Here is a 20,476-nt window from a genome sequence, read left to right as displayed (position 1 = left end):
AAGACGAAAAAACGCCTCATGGCTGCAAACAGCTAACAGAACCACCGTGCACATGAACCGTCATAGGGAAAAGCGGGAACTTCTAAGAAAGGGAATGTGGCCATCAAATCCCACCTCAACTGCTAACCACTGGTCTGGCGTTAAGAGGATGCTGAACCTTTACCTGCGGGTGGGCGCTGCCTGATCATATTTCTGCTGCTGTGGCAAAACACCGGGTAAAAACACGTTAGCGCCGAGCACACACAGCCCACGACTCAGCACTGACGCTGCCCTGACACAGGCCGAAAATCTATTTCTTCACAGAGGCCTACGGAGGATGCAGCTGCCCCTTAGAACATTGCCAGCGGCTCGCATTCATTCAGAAATGTCCACCGGTACTTTGAAAGTCGATTCCAGTAACCTAGGTGTGTGCACAGACCTGTTCAGAGCTCGCTGTAAGGACGCACACAATCAACATCTCACCGATGGTACGTATGGGCTCCATTCATCACATCTGAGACGTGGTGTCCAAATGCTCAAATCTACCAAATAGCAAATTACACTCCGCGCATCGGTCTATATCCGTGTGTATAAATGACATGTCTGGGTGCTTTTACTGCACAAAATCCAATGGCATGAGACACATATTACACAGAGACTTATGAGATAAGGAAAATATTACATGGTTCCTTATGAAATATGGGTATCATCATAATAGCAGCGCTCAAATCACTCTGTAGAGCTATACCATAGACAGGGCAACCATGATAAACCACCAATGGGGGACCAAAGTATGGAGCAATGTTAATTAATGGACAAGAAAATACAAACTATGCAGCACAAGCAGTATTACCGGGCGAATGGGAATAAACAATTATCCGGGAAGTACTATAGCCACAGAACCATTTGCTGCCGCTCACCACTGTCCATCTTTTTATCAATAGTTTATTATGGTAAACACAAACAAAACATTCTAATTCGAATTAGTGCTTACTATTTTTTGCAATTTGAAGAAAATAGTTTTTTCAAGCTAACTTCCTCCAAAAAAAAAACACGTAATATAAAATAATACACAACGGGCAATCTGTAATTTGGTCCTGTATTGCAACCTAAGGGTCCTGCAGACATTTACAAGCCACCCTGACTTTTTCTCATACTTTAGGATGTCACTAGATACAAACTGAGGACCATAGAACACTTTTAAATTATGTATGACATACAAATTCCAGTTCGTTCCGTGTTCACAATGAACAAAAATTCATGTGGGGTGCCAGTGCTTAATTTGATGTGGCGGTTGCAGGTGGGGCCAATCAGCACTCATTTCTGGAAATCAACACTTATTTTTTCTCATCAGACTTGGGCCAAGAACAAGAGGTAGTGGAGAAACAGTGACGAAGTAAGGGAGGATGAAAAATAACCTGTACGAGTGAGACAAAGAAGCAGGGATTGTATGGTGGTGGATTAAAGGGGGATGAGGTGGAATCGAGACTACGCAGTGCTTCTCGGCAACATTTTGGGTCAGGCACTTATTCTTTTACAAATTAAGTGCTGAGGGGTGCTTGCCCAGGAGAGACCCATTCCTGAAAACAACTAAATGGTATCTTCACAATAAACTATTTGTGATAGATATAGAGAGCCAGACAGACAGACAGACAGACAGATGTATAAGTTACTTAAGTTCGGTAATGATCTATCTGGTAAAGAGATAGTCTAGTTGTAGATTCCTTACCATAGAATTTTCCCCCAGGTGTCAAGTCTTCGAGCAAATACCCTTGCACGTCAGTAGGAGGCGTCGGTTGACTCCGCAGGCATCGTCGTGATGATGTTGGTAGTAGTACAACGCCACCTCAGCACAGAGACATCAGTTTCTTTTCACAACTTTCCACGTCAAAGCGCAGAGCCTCTAAGAACACTGAAATTTGTGCACCAGAGCTAAGCCCTGAAGGGGGAAGCCCTGTCCCTAGAAACCAGTTTGCAAACGGGGATGATGGGTGGGTCGGTAAGGAACGTGCAACTAGAATATGTCTCTACCAGATATATTGTTACCGAGGGTAAGTAACTTGTACATCTGTTAGAGACTTCTAGTTGCAAATTCCTTACCTTAGAATAGATACCTAAGCAATGCCATCCTCGGAGGTGGGCTGAGAACCAAGATCATACTAGAAAGTCCTGCAGGACTGAACGACCAAAGTAGCCATCCCGACAGACCTGACTGTCCAGGCAGTAATATTTAGTAAACGTGTGCAAGGATGCGACATAGCTGCCTGGCAGATATACAGGACAGGAACTGCGCGTGCTAATGCAGTGGAAGCAGCAGTTGCTCTGGTGGAATGAGCGCACAAGCCCCCAGGGGGTTGCTTCTTTGCCAAAGCATAGCACATCTTGATGCAAAGAAGTACCCATTGAGATTGTATGTTTTTGCACCGCCTTCCTTTTCTTCGCACCCACATATCCAACAAAGGGTTGATCGTCCATCCATAAATCTTTAGTACAATTGAGACCGAACGCCAACGCTCTTTTTGGATCCAGGTGGTGGAGTCTCTCCTCCTCATGAGAAGGATGTGGAGGTGTGTAAAAAGTAGGCAAGGTGATGGACTGGCCTACACGAAAAGGTGTGATGACGTTGGGAACGAAGGAAGCCTTAGTGCGCAACACCACTTTGTCAGGGTGCACAGACAAAAATGGGGGCTTAGAATAAAGAGCCCAAAGCTCGCTCACTCTGCAAGCAGAAGTGATGCCAACAAGAAAAACAGTTTTGAAAGTAAAGAGCCATTAGCGACAACTGTGCATCAGCTCAAAGGGATTACACGTTAAGTAATTAAGTACAAGATTGAGGTCCCACTGAGGCATGATAAATGGAGTGGGAAGAAACAAATGGGTGAGACCCTTAAGGAATCTAGTAACAATAGGAGACTTAAAGAGTGAAGGCTGATCAGGTAACCTAAGAAAGGCTCAAATAGCCGATAAATAACCTTTAAACGCACACAAAGCAGAACCCTGCTGGGCTAAAGAGAGAGAATGAACAAAATAACCTCAGAAAGAGGAGGAGAGGGTAATCAACAGATCTGTTGGTACACCAAGCCATAAATTTATGCCTACGACGGGCGTATACCGTTTTGGTGGAGGGACGCCTGGCTGCCAAGATAACATCACAGACTTCTGGTGGAAGGTCAAAAGCTGTCAACTGCCGCCGGTCAATCTCCACGCATGAAGGCGGAGATTGGATAGGTTCGGATGGGGAACAGTCCCCTGCTGCTGCAACAGAAGATCCTCCTGAAGGGGCAGTCTGAGTGGAGGATCGGTGGCTATGTGTAATAGCTCTGGATAAGATATTCTCCATGCCCAGTCCGGAGCCACCAAGATGATTTGGGCTCAGTCGTTCCTGATCTTGAGAACTGTGGACAGAAGTGGTATAGGCAAGAAGGCATAAAGGAGGCCGGAGTTCCACTTGAGACGAAAGGCGTCTTAGAGCGAGTGACGGCTTGGAAACTCCAAAGCACAAAACAGCTGACATTGCGTGTTCTCTGCAGAGGCGAACAGATCCAACCAAGGCTCTCCCCACAGCTGAAAGAGACCTTGCACCACCTCCGGCTGGAGACACCATTCGTGATCAGGCAATGCATCGACGGCTGAGTTCATCTGCTCTGGTGCTAAGAGAGCCCGCCAGATGTTGAACCACCAGGGTAAGGTACCGATGTGACAGCCATGTCCAGAGGAGTAACGCCTCCTGACAAAGGGTCCAGGACCCTACTCCGCCCTGTTTGTTGCAATACCATATGGTGGTAGTGCTGTCCGTGAACACTTGCACTACTTTCCCTTTGAGAGAGGGAAGAAATGCTTTCAACGCAAGCCTGATCTCCTGGAGCTCCAGAAGACTGATATGGAGCCCAGACTAAGCCAGACACCAGAGGCCTCTGATGCCCGCCTTTCCCATGTGGTTGCCCCAACCCAGAAGTGACGCATCCGTCACTATGGATAGATCTGGATGGGGAAGGGAGAGGGATCTGCCGTTGACCTAATGCGGATTCGAAAGCCACTACTGCAGGTCTTTCGCAGTCTCCTCAGAGATGTGGACCGTGTTGGAGAGATTTCACTGATGCTGCACCCACTGGAACGTCAAGTCACACTGCACAGCCCACATATGCCATCTGTCATGTGTCATTAGTAGGATGCAGGAGGCCATGAGGCCTCCTCACCAGTCTCGTCAAAACCCAAGATAGAGGCTGAAAGATCGTAATCATAGCCTGAATATCCTGGACTCGCTTTTCAGGAGGATAGGCCTGAAACAGCACTGTGTCAAAAACATCTCTGATGAAAGGGAGCACTGAGAGGGATGATTTCGGCACGTTTATAGTGAACCCCAGTATGTGCAGGAGGTTCGTTGTAGTCTGAAGGTAGGAGACGACTTTCTGGGTTGAGTCCGCCTTCAACAGCCTGTCTTCGAAGTAGGGGAAGGCTGAAACTCCCAACCTGTGCATATGAGCTGCAACCACCGCCATCACTTTCATGAACACCCAAGGGGCTCTGGTAAGGCCGATAGGGGGCTCAGTAAATTTAAAGTGCTTGTGACCTACCACGAATCGCAGGTAACGACTGTGGGCAGGCAGGATGGGAATATGAAAATAAGCATCCTGAAAGTCCAATGCTACCATCCAGTCTTCTGGGTCCAAGGCAGACAGGACCTGAGCCAGGGTGAGCATTTTGAATTTCTCCTTCTTGAGGAAGAGAATGAGGTCCCGAAGGTCTAGGATAGGATGTAAGCCCTAAATAATAACCACAACCTACTTCTGGCAAAGGGACCCTCTCTATGGTTCCCTTGGCCTAGAGATCCACCTGGTGGATAAGTGCCAAATGATCCTCCGGTATATGGCTGACTAATGGAGGTATGGCTGGTGGGGCAGATTTGAAGGGGAGGGAGTAGCCCCTTTGAACGATCTGCAAAACCCACCTGTCCGTAGTGATAAATTTCCAGTGGGGCAGGTGATGGCGAATCCTGCCGTCAACTGGATCAGAGTGAGGGGACGGGCTAGGAGCGCTTGGAGGCTGCAGAAGGGGCAGAGGTGGACTGGGCAGACCTCTGGTTCCCTGTCCCACGACCACGTGGGATTCCACATCCCCGGAGTGGCTGAACAGCATGGGTGGCACGGTGGCTAGGAAAGGGATGCGACAGGGAGCCCCAAAAGGGGCAAAAGGCAGACTGTTGGGGACAAGAAGCAGGGGAAAGGGCGAGGGACCGATTTTGATTCCCTATCCGGAGGTGCAGAAAAGAATGCACCCAAGGATGTGGATGCCTGGATGACAAGGCTCTCAGGTAACCTTGGGACAGGAATTTAGGGGTGTTTGGGGTGGGCAAATGGCTGCATGCGATAGTCCTGTTCATAGGAGCCCATGTGTTGGGTCAGGACCAAGTACCCAAAAGGACATCAGTGGGAGCTTCATTGATTGGAAGAAGAGGATCAGATTTGGAATCCCCTGGTTGAAGCACCTCCATCAGGAGATTAGACCTGACCTGAACAGTAGGCAGCTCAAAACTGAGGACCCCAGCTGCCTTACTGACCACCGTGGAATAAGTTGCTCCTTCCTCTGCAGCCACGGTAGGACGAGACCGCAAGCCAGCGTCTGGAGAGGTATCCAGACCACTGGCCTGGTCCAACTCCTGTGCCCAGTCCAAGTTAGGGTAATCTTGGTATTCATAAGGGTCCAGTGACCCCCCTCCGATCCTTCCCGAATTAAACCCATAAGAATAAGGGTCAGAATCCAACCTGGGGTGAATAGGCCCCATCGAAAAAGGTGGCGGAGTCGGCCGATGCCGGTTTGACTCCGAGTCATCTGGGATCAGGATCTGGTCAACATCGACGGTGGGCATCACTGACATTGGGAGTGTCAACAATCGAACCAGCGCCAGCGAAGGTCTCAATGGTACGGGCGGTGCAGATCCGAGAATGGATCCGGAGGGGACTTCGGTGGCCTGAGCGCTGGTGCGGAACCCACAGGCCCACTGAACTAACCCATTGAGTCGATGGCGCCACAACGGGGTCAGACTGCCCAAAAATGAGGCGCACGCCCTCATAAAACTCCTTTAACTGGGCAGGGGTTGCCCCAGCTCCCGGAAACGCGGGGAGCCGCAGAGCGACCCAGAAGCAGGCTCTGAAGACGTAGGCCTCAGCCGTTAACGCTCCTCCTGCGTTGCTTCAGCCGAGCGACGGGGCGAAGTCAAAGGATGACTGGATCTCTTCAACTTCTTCTTTTTCTTACCTTAACCCAAAGACTTCGAAGATGATGAATGGTGATGGCTCCGCAACTGGTCTCCAGACCTTCCCCTCAAGCGAGACCGGGACATACGTGGGGACGAGCTCCAGGCCGCCATAAGCTTGAGGGACAACTCCCTCAAGGCCTTCGGGTGTATGGCCCAGCACTCGGGGCACGACTTTGGGTCGTGGTCACGCTCCAGGCACCACAAACGGACCCGATGCAGATCCGTCACAGACATCATGCGGTGACAGTCCGCGCACGGTTTGAAGCCGATCTTCGGGGACATCCCTAGACGCACCAAAAACGTAAAAAATAAAATAAAAAAAAAGACTTGAAGTTGGTCAAAAATTGACAAAGGGTATTTCTCTCTGGATCAGTGCGTGGCGCAGAAAGAAGAAAAGAACTGATATCACTGTGCTGAGGCGGCATCTATCTACTACTCCCGACGTCATCACGGGGACTACGACGCTAACGACACCCGCGGAGTCGACCGATGCCACCTACCGACACACAAGGGTATTGCTCAAGGGAAAAAAATCTCCGGATCTAGTCTGACCGCTGGGGAAAAATGTAAAGGTAAGGAATCTGCAACTATAAGTCTCTATCAGATACTGTTTATTTCCTCAAAGATTGCATGTAACAATTAATGTCACGTAGAGTCAGGCGGATCGGCGTAGACTGGAAGAAGTGGGGTGGATTGGAGAGGAGTGTGGTGGACTGGAGTGGCGTGGATGAGGTGGACGGAGTGGGGTGGTTTGAAATGGGGCGGGGTGGAATGGATTGGGGTGGCGTGGACTAGAGTGGGGGGATTGGATTGGGGTAGGTTGGATTGGGGTGGGGTAGGGTGGGATGGGATGGACTGGAGTGGAGTGTATGGACTGGATAGGAATGGGGTGGATTGTATGGGAGTGGGGTGGGGCGGGCTGGAATGGAGTTTGTGTGCTGGACAGATTGGATTTCAGTGGGTTGGACTGAACTGGGGTGGGTTGGATTGGAGTGGAGTCGGTGGACTGGAGTAGATTGGATTAGAGTGAAGTGGGGTGGATTGGATGGGTGGGGTGGGGGTGGAATGGTGTGGTTAAGATGGATTTGATTGGTTAGGAGTTGGACTGGAGTGGAGTAGATTGCATTGAGGTGGGATGGATTGGAGCGCCGTAAATTGGACTGATTGGGGGGTGAATTGGACTGAGTGGGTTGGACTAGAGTAAGGTGGGGTGGACTGGTGTGGATTAGATTGCAGTGAGATGGATTGGAATGGAGTGAGGTGAATTGGTTTGAATGGTGTTGGTTGGATTGGAATGGAGTGGACTGGATTGAGTTGGGTGGAATGGAATGGATTGGAGTGGGGTAGGCTGGAGTGAAGAGGAGTGGGGTGTACTGGAGTGGGTGAATTTGACTGGTGTGGGGTGGATTGCATTGCATTTAGGAGGATTGGACTGGATTTAGGTGTATTGGATTGAGAAGGAAGGGATTGAAATGGGTAGGTTGGACTGGTGGACTGATTTGGGGTGGGGTGGATTGGATTGGGGTTGGGTGGATTGGACTGTGTGGCCTGGGGTGGGGTTGAGTGGCCTGGAGTGAGTTGGATTGGACTTAAGTGGGGTCGGCTGGATTGAGTGTTTTGGCTGGATACATTGGATTAGCGTGCATGGACTGAACTGGGGAGGGTTGGATTGGACTGAAGTAGAGTTGGTGAGATCAGAGCAGATTGGTGGATTGGAGTGGGGAGGTTGGATTGGGGTAGAATCAGTGGATCAGAGTAGATTGGAATGGAGTGGGAGTGAAGTGGACTGGACTGGGGTAGATGGGAGTGGAGTTGGGTGGGTTTGATTGGTGTGGGGTAGACTGGAGTGGGGTGAATTGAAGTGGGGTGATTCAGATTGTGTGGGTGAATTGGATTGAGTGTGGTGGATTGGACTGGAGTGGGTCGGATTTTAGTAAGGTGGGATGGGCAGGAGTGGATTGGAACGCAATGGGACAGATTGGAGTGAGGGGGATTGGAGTAAGATGGGCTAGATGGGGTTGGGTGTGGTGGATTCAACTGAGTGGGGTGGACTGGAGTGCAGTGGGGCTGGATTGGAGTGGGAGAATTGGGTTGGGGTGCACTGGATTGGATAGAGGTGGACTGGATTGGGACAAGGTTGATTGGAGTGGGTGAACTGGATTGGATTGAGGTGGTTTTCTTGTAGTGGGTGGTTTTCTTGGGGTGGGTGGAGTTTTTGGAGGATGGGTGGATTTGACTGGGGTGGAGTTGGGTTGAGGTGGATTTGAATTGGAGAGTGATAAATTTAAGATGCTACTTCATGTAGAGTAAAGAGTAATTTATTATGCTTCTAGTCATAACCTCAAGGCCACATCATCTGACAGAAAACTTACAGTTGGAATCTCCACGGCAATAAAATGCATGATAACACATGAGAAAAGGAGGGGATTGAAAGGTGGGAAGATACCATTTCGTAATGAATTATAAATAAACATACAAGCATTATGCAATATCCTACTTTTGGTATTATATTAATAAAGATGCACGTCATATACTCATTTAGTAAAATCACAACACATCTCCTTCCTATAATACATTATTTTCTCTTCTGAAACAATTACTTGAAACAGAAGATTTCACAAACTTATTTACTGAAGAACATAATCTTTATGCCAAACAGGCGTGTGACATTGTCTTGATCTGATCTCCAACTCAGGATGATTAGTATTAGATGTTGGAATTTCGTCCCAACTAAATTTCCTTGCTACTACAGAACCACTGCAGTTGGAAATTCTGTCCATGCTTCACACATTACTGTCTTCTAATGTAACCACATTAGTGTTTACGTTTGCCATCCTCAATGGTTCAGAAAACTTACTGAAAACTCCTCTAACATAAGCTGGGGTTTTTATCAACACCCATTTCCCCACATCCCACATCCCACATCCTGCTTTTTGCACCATGTTGGATAACATACCTTTTCTTATATTTATTTTGATGATTTTTTTTTATCATTTCACTCACACTGCCTTGAGGAACGCATCTAGTTTCACCACCTCCCGTACAATTGTGGGAAAACATGATTCCAGAAAGTCTACCTTTAAGCATTAAAAACAGAGAAATTCCTGTGACAGTAGTGGGAGCAGTATGTTATGATCACAATAACTGCTTAATAGAATATCTGCTAGAACTAGACTATTGAGGAGTTTGAATGCAATATTAATATACGGTTTACCCTTTCTACCAGACCATTTGCTTTGGGACACAACAGAGCGGTTTTCAGATGAACAATGGAGACATTTTCAAAACATTCCTTCATTTTCTCTGAAGTGAACTAGACCCCATTATCAGTTACAATGGAACCAGATATCCCTTCTGTCATGGAAGTATCTGATAAGAAATCAATAATGTCTTGCTTGGTAATGTGATTGAAAACTTTAACCACAACCCAATGTGAATAATAATCCACTAGTACAATGAAGTATCTCCCTGATCACATAGACATTTTCAGGGGACCTATTATATCTACACCAAGTTTATCCTATGATTTGGATGGTACCTTTACAGGCGATAATGGTGCTTCTCTTGTGCATGTACTCTTGTCGCTCATGCAGCATGCAACACGCTCTCTAACCTTAGCTTCCATCATATCATCCATTGCAGGGAACCAATAAGTAGCTCTAAACCTGCATTTAGTAATGCTTCAGCCCAACTGACCTTCATGAGCGAATTCCACAATTCTCTTTTTTAAACCATTGGTAGGTACCAATTTGTCACCCCTCATGACAAAGTCATTATGTATGTATAATTCTTGTCTACCTTCTCTACAGCTGCGAATATCATTTTGTAGACCATTAGGTTTAGGGAGGCCACCCTTGAACAATTTTGCCTTTTGGAGCTTTAATAATGATTTCCTCTGAGAGACATTCCACTCGCTCCTCCTTAGTAATACAAGAGAAAGATAGCAACAAAATATGTTCCTTACAAATCATCCCTATCTCCAAAACCTTTTCTCTTTTCCAAGGTAATCGAGAAAGACAATCAGCAACTGAATTTCTGTTAACTGGTATACAATCTACTTTGAGATTGTAGCCCTCCAGACCCATAATCCATTGGCTATGCAAACAGTCATGTTTTTCCTCCCTTTTGTAGTAAAAATATATATAAGGAGTTTGTGGTCTGTTCTCAATGTAAATTATAAACTCCCCAAAAAGAACTGGAAATTGGAAATAACGGGTCTACTTTTTCTTGCAAAGTTTCACTCATTAGGAATGAGTCTCACTTTGTGTACAACAGGTACTGCACTTTGTTTTAGTATTCCTTTGTGCTGAAACGTTCTTAAACATCCTAATTTTCAGTAACTGTTTCTGAGAATTCTTCACAAATTTTCCTACTAACTTTAGCTCAGACAGTGGGCATTATCGGTTCAACGTTATGGGGTCTAATTTAATGCCTAATTCTTTTTGATGCTCACAACTTAAACTTGAGTCCTTTTTGGCCACATGCATCTTTCAATGAGTAATGCAATTTTTTTAAATAAACGTGCATTTCTAACATTCCCAATAAAGGTAAAGTGTCTTGGTTGTATCCACCTGGGCTAATGTCTGTAATTTAAGAATGTAACCTTTTTTTCCAATTTCTCTTCAAATGTTTTCCAATCAATAAAAGTATAAAGCGAACATTGGTCTGCATATACTGTTACTTTCTACTCATTCAGAAGAATTGCACATGTAGGCTAGACATTACTATTTGCTGTCGTATTGGACGTTACCTGGAAGACAAAACTGTTAACATTCATTTCAGTTTCCTTAACTACATGAATCTGTTTACTTTCCATATCACTATTTCTACAGGCACAGTGACCTCTCTTATTACAATTCCTGCAAACACATGACCTTGCTGGGCAATTCGGGTTGTTTGCTAATTGGTTATAATTTCCATGTCTAACATGTATTTCTTTTCCTTTATCTTAGTTAATATGTGTATTTCTTTTTATTTTAACAATGCAGTTACCGGTTTCTTATTAAATATTTCCCTCTTTGTTCACTTATTCACTATTAGGATGGTTCTTTACTATATGAACTGTTTGAGATAAATTACTTTGTTTCATCTCTTTGATACACTCTGCACTAAGCTCAACGCTCTTAGCCAACTCAACAGCATCTTTCAAATCTAGATTGCATGCTAACAATTTCTCCTGCCCTACAGGATTATAAATGCACCTCACCAACTGATGACGAATTATTGAGTCACATAAAGAACCAAATCCACGTTAGCCATTCCTCTCAAGCATGCTATATAACTAGTAACTTCTGCCTCTCTACCCTGAATTTTGCAAAACAATGTATGCTTTTCAACTATGTTTATTTATTTCCACAATGTTCTTCTAATTTACGAAATGTCAATGATTGCACATCTTCATGACTCTCCTCATCATCCTCAGTAGTAGTTAACTAAAGTTTCATTAGTTCTTCTGCCTTGTGCTCCTAGATTGTACTGCACAATGTGTTGCTTACTCAATAGAAAGGACTTTTACCCCACCCGCACCAACGATCAGAGAAGGCTAAAATGGTTTTTCCCGTTCTTTCCAGGGTAAAGACGGTTCCCCTTCTTCATCCAGGAAAGGTGGAGGCTGTGTTATATTTGCAACAGCCATGAGATTAATAACACATTTAAATAACACTTACTAAAATATCCACAGTGTACTATATCGTAATATCGCTGCACAATTAAGCTTGTTCAAGTAATAGAACCTGAAAAGAAATGAAAACGTTATTAACTTGCTCTTCTTCTGCACAAATATTCACGTTTCCGATGATCAGAACACCAAGAGTTAAAAATTGTAAACTTCTCTACGGGGTGCGATTTATGAAGACTGATGAGGAAAATTCCGCCCCAGGGCGTTTTCACTGCTGGCGATTACAGGAAGAGATCAGGCAGCCAATATGGCTCCCCCGTAGAAGCCTATCACAGGGTACGTCGGTGAGTTGTAAATGTTTTGTTGTTTAAACACACAAAGTCTGTCACTGCTAGTGTGCACTGCCGGAAATCGGTGAAAATTGCCGCTGCTCCATTCGAGATTAAGTACTAAATTGTCTTTTATGCTGCTCGTTATCGCCTCAGGGGGATTGGTGTAGAGGCAATTCTTCCAATCGTTTAATTAGAAGAGCGAAGTAGGGAATATCGCTCACTCCATAGACATTAAAATGGTAGCAGCCAAGGTAACTGCAATGTTTAATTGTATATCATTTACCACTCCATCCCAGTTTAATCTGGAGCGTGTTCTCAGAAGAGACTCTGGTGGATGGCGGTCCTCCTCACAGTCCTTAGATAATGTTTACACCATCCCCTCTGGCTGCAATCTTCACTTCACAAGAGGTCTTTTGTAACACTGCTAATACCACATCAGTTCAACCCGTGGGTGATAACACGGGAAACCACTCACTATAATTCCTCAGCGTCAGCGCAGTTACATAAAGATATGTGGAGCAGCACTTTAATTTTAAAGTAATTAATATTAACTAGTGAACTCAGATCAGAGTTTACAGTCACCTACCCAAGATCTTCATTACATGAAGAATTGCGACCTGAGGTAAAGCTCCGTTGGAATTTGTGGCTTAATACTGAAGACGAGGTGAGGTTGTTGTGCTGCCCCCTGTACAGCTGGATCCAATTTCCCTACAGTCACTGAGAGTGATAAACCTAGGGTGCTATTTCGTGAAAAGTAAAGAGTAATTTATTATGCTTCTACTCTCAACACAGTGTGACACAGAAAAATGACAGTTGGAATCTCCATGAAAATAGAATGTGCTAACACATCAGAAAGGTGGGAAGATACAATTAGGTAATACGTTATAAATAAACATACAACCATTATGCAACAAACTACTTTTGGTATTATAATAATAAAAACATACTTTATCTGTACACTTATTAAAGTAAAATCATAACAGAGTGGAACTGGAATGAAGTTAAGTGGGGTGGATTGGAGTGGGTGAAATGGATTGTTGAGGGGTGGACTGGATTGGAGTGGGGTGGACTGGAAGCTGTGAGTGGGATGGCTTGGAGTGGGATGAACTGGATTGGGGTGAGGTGGAATAAGGTGGACTAGACTGAACTGGAGTAAGGTGAATTAAGGTGGAATGACTGGCGTGGGTTATATTAGAATGGGGTGGATCGGTTGGATTGGATAAGTGGATTGGATTGGGGAGGGAAGGGGAGGGGTGGACTGGAGTGGAGTGGGCTGGGTTGGACTGAAATGGGTTAAACAGGATTGGAATGGGCTGGGTCAGACTGGATTGGAATGGGCTGGACTGGATAGGGGTTGATTGAATTGGAGTGGTTTGCAATGGGTGGACTGGAGAGAGTTGGGTTGGGCTGGGGAGGGTCGAGTTGGACTGGAGTGGCTAGAGTGGGCTGGTCTGGAGTGGGGTAGACTGAAGTGAGATGGATTGGAGAGGAATAGGTTGGACTGGTGTGGTGCGGGATGGACTGGAGTGGAGTGGGATGGGTTGGAGTAGACTGGAGTGGGATGGATTGGAGTGTACTTGGGTGGGGTGGAGTAGGTTGGAGTGGTGTAGATCGGACTGGGGTGGATTAAAGTTGGGTTGATTATGGGGGAGTGGATTGGAGTGTAGTGTGACTGGCCTGGGGTGGACTGGATTGAGTGGAGTGGAGTGGATTGGACTGAGTGAGGTGATTGGTATGGGGTTGGACTGAATTGGGCCAGATTGGATTGGAGTAGAATGGGGTGTACTGCACGATTATACGTTATAGCATAATTTTGGGAATTACATAAAAGGAAGCAACATAGTCACTTTGCAATATTTAGAACAATATAATCATCATCTTTTGAGAATGGCGTCCAAGAGCAAATACAAAAGAAAAAACATGAGTGCAAAGTGAGAAAAGACTTTGCAAACTAAAAAACAAAAAAAGAGCTAACTACAGACAATTAAACTTTACAATTTTGTTTCGCCTGTTGGGCATATTGTTGCCAGTCATGTGCCTTCTGTTTGCAAGGCACGAGAAGTTAAAAATAACAAAATAGTATCACCATCATGTCGGGGTGGGGGGATCTGATTCAGTTGAATCAATCAGTGCTTGGTCCCTGCTTCACGGACAGGAACGGAAATTATGATATACCTGCAGTAACCAATTACAAGGCTGTAAAGAAGAGTGCGACGGAAGCCAACAAATGTTAAGTAACAGGCGAGCTCCAAGCCCTTTTCTGTTTACAAGACGGTCTTGCAATCGAGACGCATGCACTAGTGCATACTATTGCAGGCTCAACCCTAAAAATGTAACCTTCCTCCAAATAAAGTGACCTTATTGGCAACCTCTTAAATCGATGGTAAAGGAAGAGAAACCCAATAGCCAATAGCGGAGAGTGGTTGACCTAAAGCTCACACAACTCTGTTGTGCGCCTTACTGGGTAACCTCTTAAAGCAATGGTAAAGGAAGAAAAACACAATAGCCAATAGCTGAAGGGGGGTGGTCCAAAGCGCACACTATCTCTATTGCGCGTCATTGTATTTTTTCAAATAATTAATGACATGAGGGTACAATAAACTGAAGCCACCAAAGGCAGACCTGAAAGTATGAAGGCAAAATGGTGGGTGCACAATATACGCTTTGGCTATGCAGAAAAAAGAAAAAGCCTTTGACATTTTTGGATCAGCAATGCAGTTTGAAAGTGCTAGTTATGCCCTTTCAAAATATGTATTGCCTACCCCACACCCACTGCGATTATTGAAAGTCCATGAAATGCAGTTTTTTCTTTGCTGTTTTTATGTCTATGTATATCTGATTCTTACGCTTTTGGTTCCAATGTACAAAGCTAGTTTGCTTTTGAGCAAACTACAGCTTTCAAGACTGCAACCCATTAAAAGACTTAGAACCTCACGCCTATTTATGTAGCTGTTCAAAGGCTGAACCTGCCTGCAGCGCAATTTAATGTGTTTATTGATTGCAGCAAGGGCAGAGCGCTGCCAAACATCAAAGAGACAAGAAAATAAGCACATGCAAAGCCAATAGGTTGCACCTTATAGACCTACTGGCTTCGTCAATGCATTCTCTTCGTGGTGTACAGCATCACAGCAGATGCTTTAAAAATGTTTATTTTTTTTAAAACATAAGCACGATAATGCAGTGACTGAGCCACGTCATTCTGTAGGCGCCTGCACGCTTTAAACACACATGCATGTGAACATACAAAACGACGCAGCCCAGCGGCCGCTTCCGCACGCCTTTTAAATGATAATGGTGCTAGTAGTGCAGGGCAGCAACTGGAGCAGTGGGGTGTGGGGGCAGAACCACGAACGGAACAACGAAAGCCATATGGGTTGCGGGGAGCACAGAAGCACCTGACGAGAGAGGGCAAAATCAGGGCAGTTGAGGGCATGCAAAAAATATCTTTGACCATGTCATTCTGAGACCATCACTCGTACCTTAACATAAACAGTGTGTTACCACAACCCTGAATATTCGGGCAAACCAACTCGTTTCCGATTGTATATGCAGACAGTAAATAATCAAATACATAATAAAGCAATCATCGCCTTCTTACCGGACATCGAACAACGGGGTTTCTGAATGTTGTGGGTTTCATAACTAATGGCACTGTGAACTCTGTGGGTGTTAAAGTGGCATACGAGGTTAGATTTACTTCATGCTATCTTTTGAGGCATATAAGAGGATATCGTTTGCTTTAAAATGTCAAAATATAGACTCAAACGGGTATACTTTCTTGTACACGAGAGTGTATATTTCTTCCCACTCGGGGTCAGCGACAGAAGCACGGACACCAATCGAGGGGCAGGCGCTTACCCTCGGCCCTCAAGTGGGATGGGAGGTCACCCTCATCCAGCAACTGCGCACAAATGCTTAAAAAACGGGATAAAGGCATGACGCGTCTTTGTGCACCCCTCTCCCACAGTATGTATATCCTTTTGGTCAAATCCGAGGAACGGCGTGAAAAGTGGGCCTGTCACAACCCTCACATGCACGCCCAGTGCATCCAAGGCAACGGGCCCTTTCTGAATCTGGCCATAGTCTTCAGACAAACGGAAGAGCTGGTCTCTGGAGTGCTCTCTTGCCTCACGTATAACCCAAACGCTTTCTAGAAATGCCCATATTCACCAGCTAAAAACAGGAAGCAGAAAAAGAATGATGTCACGGTTGTGTAACAGAGTTTAGTGAGGAACAGATGTTTGCGGCCCGGCACACAATTTATTTCACCATCTTTTTTTCTAGAAAATGGGAAGGGAAGTTGCAGAAACTAATGTTTCATAAAAGGATCTTTCTTATGGGAAAAAGACGATTTCACAGGGCGGTGAAGTTACTGTAAAACGTGCAGCAGACCTCTGAACCCCCAGCGCCACTGAAAGAGACAGTGAATCCGTGAGACGCAGACACATTTAACAACAATCAAGCCTGCAGGCTGTACACGAATGGAAAAACGGGGTCAAAAGCAAAATACAGCTAAATAATGGCTGCATTTTTACTTCCTTGAAGTACTATGACATGCACGCGGTCGTCAATACCCAGTGGTCATGCGTGCTTTCTCTGCAGGTACGATCACATTCATCAGCGCCTTATTTTCCCGAGTCAAGGCTCCTCCCTTGATTCAGTTAGGATCACAGAAGCTGGCTGCTCTAATAAGATCTACCCGCCTTGTTTTTTTTTTTTTTTACATAGATCGGACAGTTCTCTTTATTGCAGCATGCATGTTCTTTCAAATATGCTCGTGTACTTGGTTTCACAGAGGACTTTTAGTGTGCTGGGTCACTTCGGATCTCGAACCCGTAGTAATGAAAAAAAACAACAAAAAAACTAACATTGAAAAAGATCCCTTTCGGCCCTGTATTCATGTCCTTAACTTTACGGGCACTCTGATTGCAAAGAAAAATAAGGTAATTCGTATCGTTCCTGTCTATATTTCACGTACTTCGGTTAATCTTACTTTCTTCAAAAGGGTTTGCTTTTTTTTTTCCAGAATGTTGTCTCAGGTTATTTATTTTTCGGGCAATATATTACTCTTTTATAGGACATATTTAGAACTAAGTCATAGTGGAGTGCTATGGAGTTGAGAAGGTGTTCAGAATACTTGGTCTTCCAATCATTGGCCTCACTGCAAGCGCCTTAGCAGTGGTCAAGTATGTCAATTCCTGTTGTAATTCTATTCAAATGTGTGTATGTAAGAGGTACACAAATGTCAAAATATTGACACAGCCATAGTAACCCCTTCACGGCCAGGTTTTTTTCGCCTCAGGTGCCAGGCCTTTTTTTGGCTATTTGGTAGAGTTAGCACTTAGGCCCTCGTAACTTTTTGCCCACAAACTACCCACACCTAATTTGCATCCTTCCCCCCCCCCCCCAAACATCCCAGGGATTATAGAGGTACCCAGAGTTTCTCGGTCCCCCTGGAGGAGACCAGGAAAGTAGCCAAAATACAGCAAGAATTTTGTGTTTTTAAAAAAAAAAAAATGGAAAAAAGGGCTGCAGAACAAAACTTGTGGTTTTTTTTCCCTTGAAAATGGCACCAACAAATGGTTTGCGGTGCTAAAACCACCATCTTCCCAGCATTCAAGAACAGGCAGACCTGAATCAGAAAACCACATTTTTCAACACAATTTTGGCATTTTACTGGGACATACCCCATTTTCACTAATTTTTGTGCTTTCAGCCTCCTTCCAGTAGTGCCAGAAATGGGTATAAAACCAATGCTGGATGCCGGACAGCTAAACATTTCTGAAAAGTAGACAAACTTCTGAATTCAGCAAGGGGTCATTTGTGTAGATCCTTCAAGGGTTTCCTACAGAAAGTAACAGCAAAAAAAAATATATACAGAAATTGAGGTAAAAAAAAAAAAAAAAAAAGAGCCATTTCCATCCACGTTTTCTTCTAAAACTTTTTCCAGCTATGGCAGATTTTTTAAAGCAATATACAGTTAAGTCTGCTGGACTCTTCTGGTTGCAGGGATATATAGGGCTTGTAGGTTCATCAAGAACCCTAGGTACCCAGAGCCTATAAATGAGCTGCACCTTGCAATGGGTTTTCATTCTATACCGGGTATACAGCAATTCATTGGTGAAATATAAAAAGTGAAAAATAGTTATCAAGGAAACCTTTGTATTTCCAAAATGGGCACAAGATAAGGTGGTGAGAAGCAGTGGGTATTTGATCATCTCTGAATTCCGGGGTCACCATACTAGCATGTGAATTACAAGGCATTTCTCAAATAACTGTCTTTTTTTACACACTGTCTTGCATTTGGAAGGAAAAAATGTAGAGAAAGACCAGGAGCAATAACACTTGTTCTTCTATTCTGTGTTCCCCCAAGCCTTCTGAAAAAATGGTACTTCACTTGTGTGGGTGGGCCTAATGTCTGCGAGAGGAAACGCAACATGGACACATCACAATTTTACATTGAAATCAGAGGTGTTATTTGCAAAGTGCCTAGCTGTGGATTTTGGCCTCTAGCTCAGCCAGCACCTTGGGAAACCTAGCAAACTTATACATTTTTGAAAACTAGACACCTAGGGGAATTCAGAATGAGGCGACTTGTGGGGCTCTCACTAGGTTCCTTTACCCAGAATCCTTTCCAAACCTCTACATTTGACCAAAAAAAAAAAAAAAAAAAAATAATAATTTTTTTTTTTGCACATTTTGGTGATTAAAAAGTTCTGGAATCTGAAAGCAGCCAAAAATTTCCTTCCACCTTGCATTCCCCCTAGTCTCCCAATAAAAATGGTACCTCACTTGTGTTGGTAGGCCTAGTGCCTGCGACAGGAAATGCCCCAAATCACAACATGGACACATCAAATTTTTACATTGACAACTGACATGTTTTTGGGAAAGTGCCTAGCTGTGGATTTTGGTCTCTAGCTCAGCTGGCACTTAGGAAAAATTACCAAACCTGCCCATTTTTGAAAAACAGACACATAGGGAAACCCAGGATGGGATAACTTGTGGCGCTCTCACCAGGTTCTATTATCCAGAATCCTTTGCAAACCTCAAAATTTGGCAAAAAAATACTTTTTCCTCAAATGTCGGTGCTGCAAAGTTCTGGAATTTGAGGGGAGCCACAAACTTCCTTCCACTCAGCATTCCCCCAGGTCTCCTGATAAAAATGGTACCTCACATGTGTGGTTAGGCCTAGTGACCACAACAGGAAATGCCACAAAACACTACGTGGACACATCAAAGTGATCAAATACAAAATTACCTGATTTTGTGTGGGTGGAGAATGACCTGCGTTTTTGGTCCTGGGCTCAGCAGCCATCTAGAGAAACCTACCAAACCCAGACATTTCTGAAAACTAGGCACCCAAGGGAGTTCAGGGAGGTTGGACTTGCGCAGATCCCCCAGTGTTTTCTAACTCAGAATCCTCAGAAAACCTCAGATTTAGCTAACAAAATAAATAAATCACATTTTCCCCACATTTGTGTGTGGGCTCACCGCACCAGCACAAATTTCCTACCATCCAACGTTCCCCTCAGTCTCCTGAAAAAAATGATACCTCAGTTGTGTAGGTGTCCCAAGTGCTTGTGACAGGGAAGAGTAAAACATTTTTTCGAAATTTGGGCTGGGAACCAAAGCGGGTCCAAAAGGGAAGTTTGAAAAAAAAAGTTTTTAGGCTAACAAGTGGGGCAGAATTTTAATCAGTATAGATGAGACAATGCTGGGTGGTACTCATTTTGTGGATTCCTGCAGATTCCGGAAGTTTCCACCACGAAAATGTGGGATTTCAAGCAGAATTGGAGGTTTGCAGGGCATTGTGGGTAAGAAAATCATGCAGGGTGCATGTGAAGCACACCACCCTGGACTCACCCATATGTTTAGTTTTCAGATGTGTCTAGGTCGCATAGAATTTTCTACATGGCAGTGTCCCAAAGTCCAAAAAGTGCAGTCCTCATCATTTCAAGTGGGAGGATTTTGAGAGTTAGCCAAGCTCTCATACCCCAAACGTAAAACCAAAACCCAAAATAATCAAATGTCCTCTTGCTTGTCATTGGGATAAGATCTTTTAGTGTGCAGGGGGAGAGATGAAAGACTGTTAGCCCCTTCAGCTGGGTAGGGGGCATAACCATGCCCATACTGGTTGGTAGCCACCACCCCTCTATTTTATTTTTTTAAAATTTTTATTCCCTAGCATCTAGTCGGCTTTCTGCCCCCCCCCCCCCCTCCCGGGGCAGAGCGGCCTATTTAAAATAGGCCTTCTGCCCCCAGGGGGTGCAGAAATGGCCTAAAATACATTTG

The 20,476-nt window shown here is 44.8% G+C and overlaps 1 protein-coding gene across 4 annotated transcripts in view; it reads right to left on the bottom strand.

Moving 5' to 3' along the window:
- Nucleotides 1–20,476, bottom strand: part of NCK1 (NCK adaptor protein 1) — a 590,854-nt gene that overhangs the window by 485,801 nt on the left and 84,577 nt on the right. The window lies entirely within an intron of this gene.

This window comes from Pleurodeles waltl, chromosome 11 (assembly GCF_031143425.1).
Source record: "Pleurodeles waltl isolate 20211129_DDA chromosome 11, aPleWal1.hap1.20221129, whole genome shotgun sequence".
Lineage (NCBI taxonomy): Eukaryota > Metazoa > Chordata > Amphibia > Caudata > Salamandridae > Pleurodeles > Pleurodeles waltl.
This window is presented reverse-complemented; position numbering and strand designations above follow the sequence as displayed.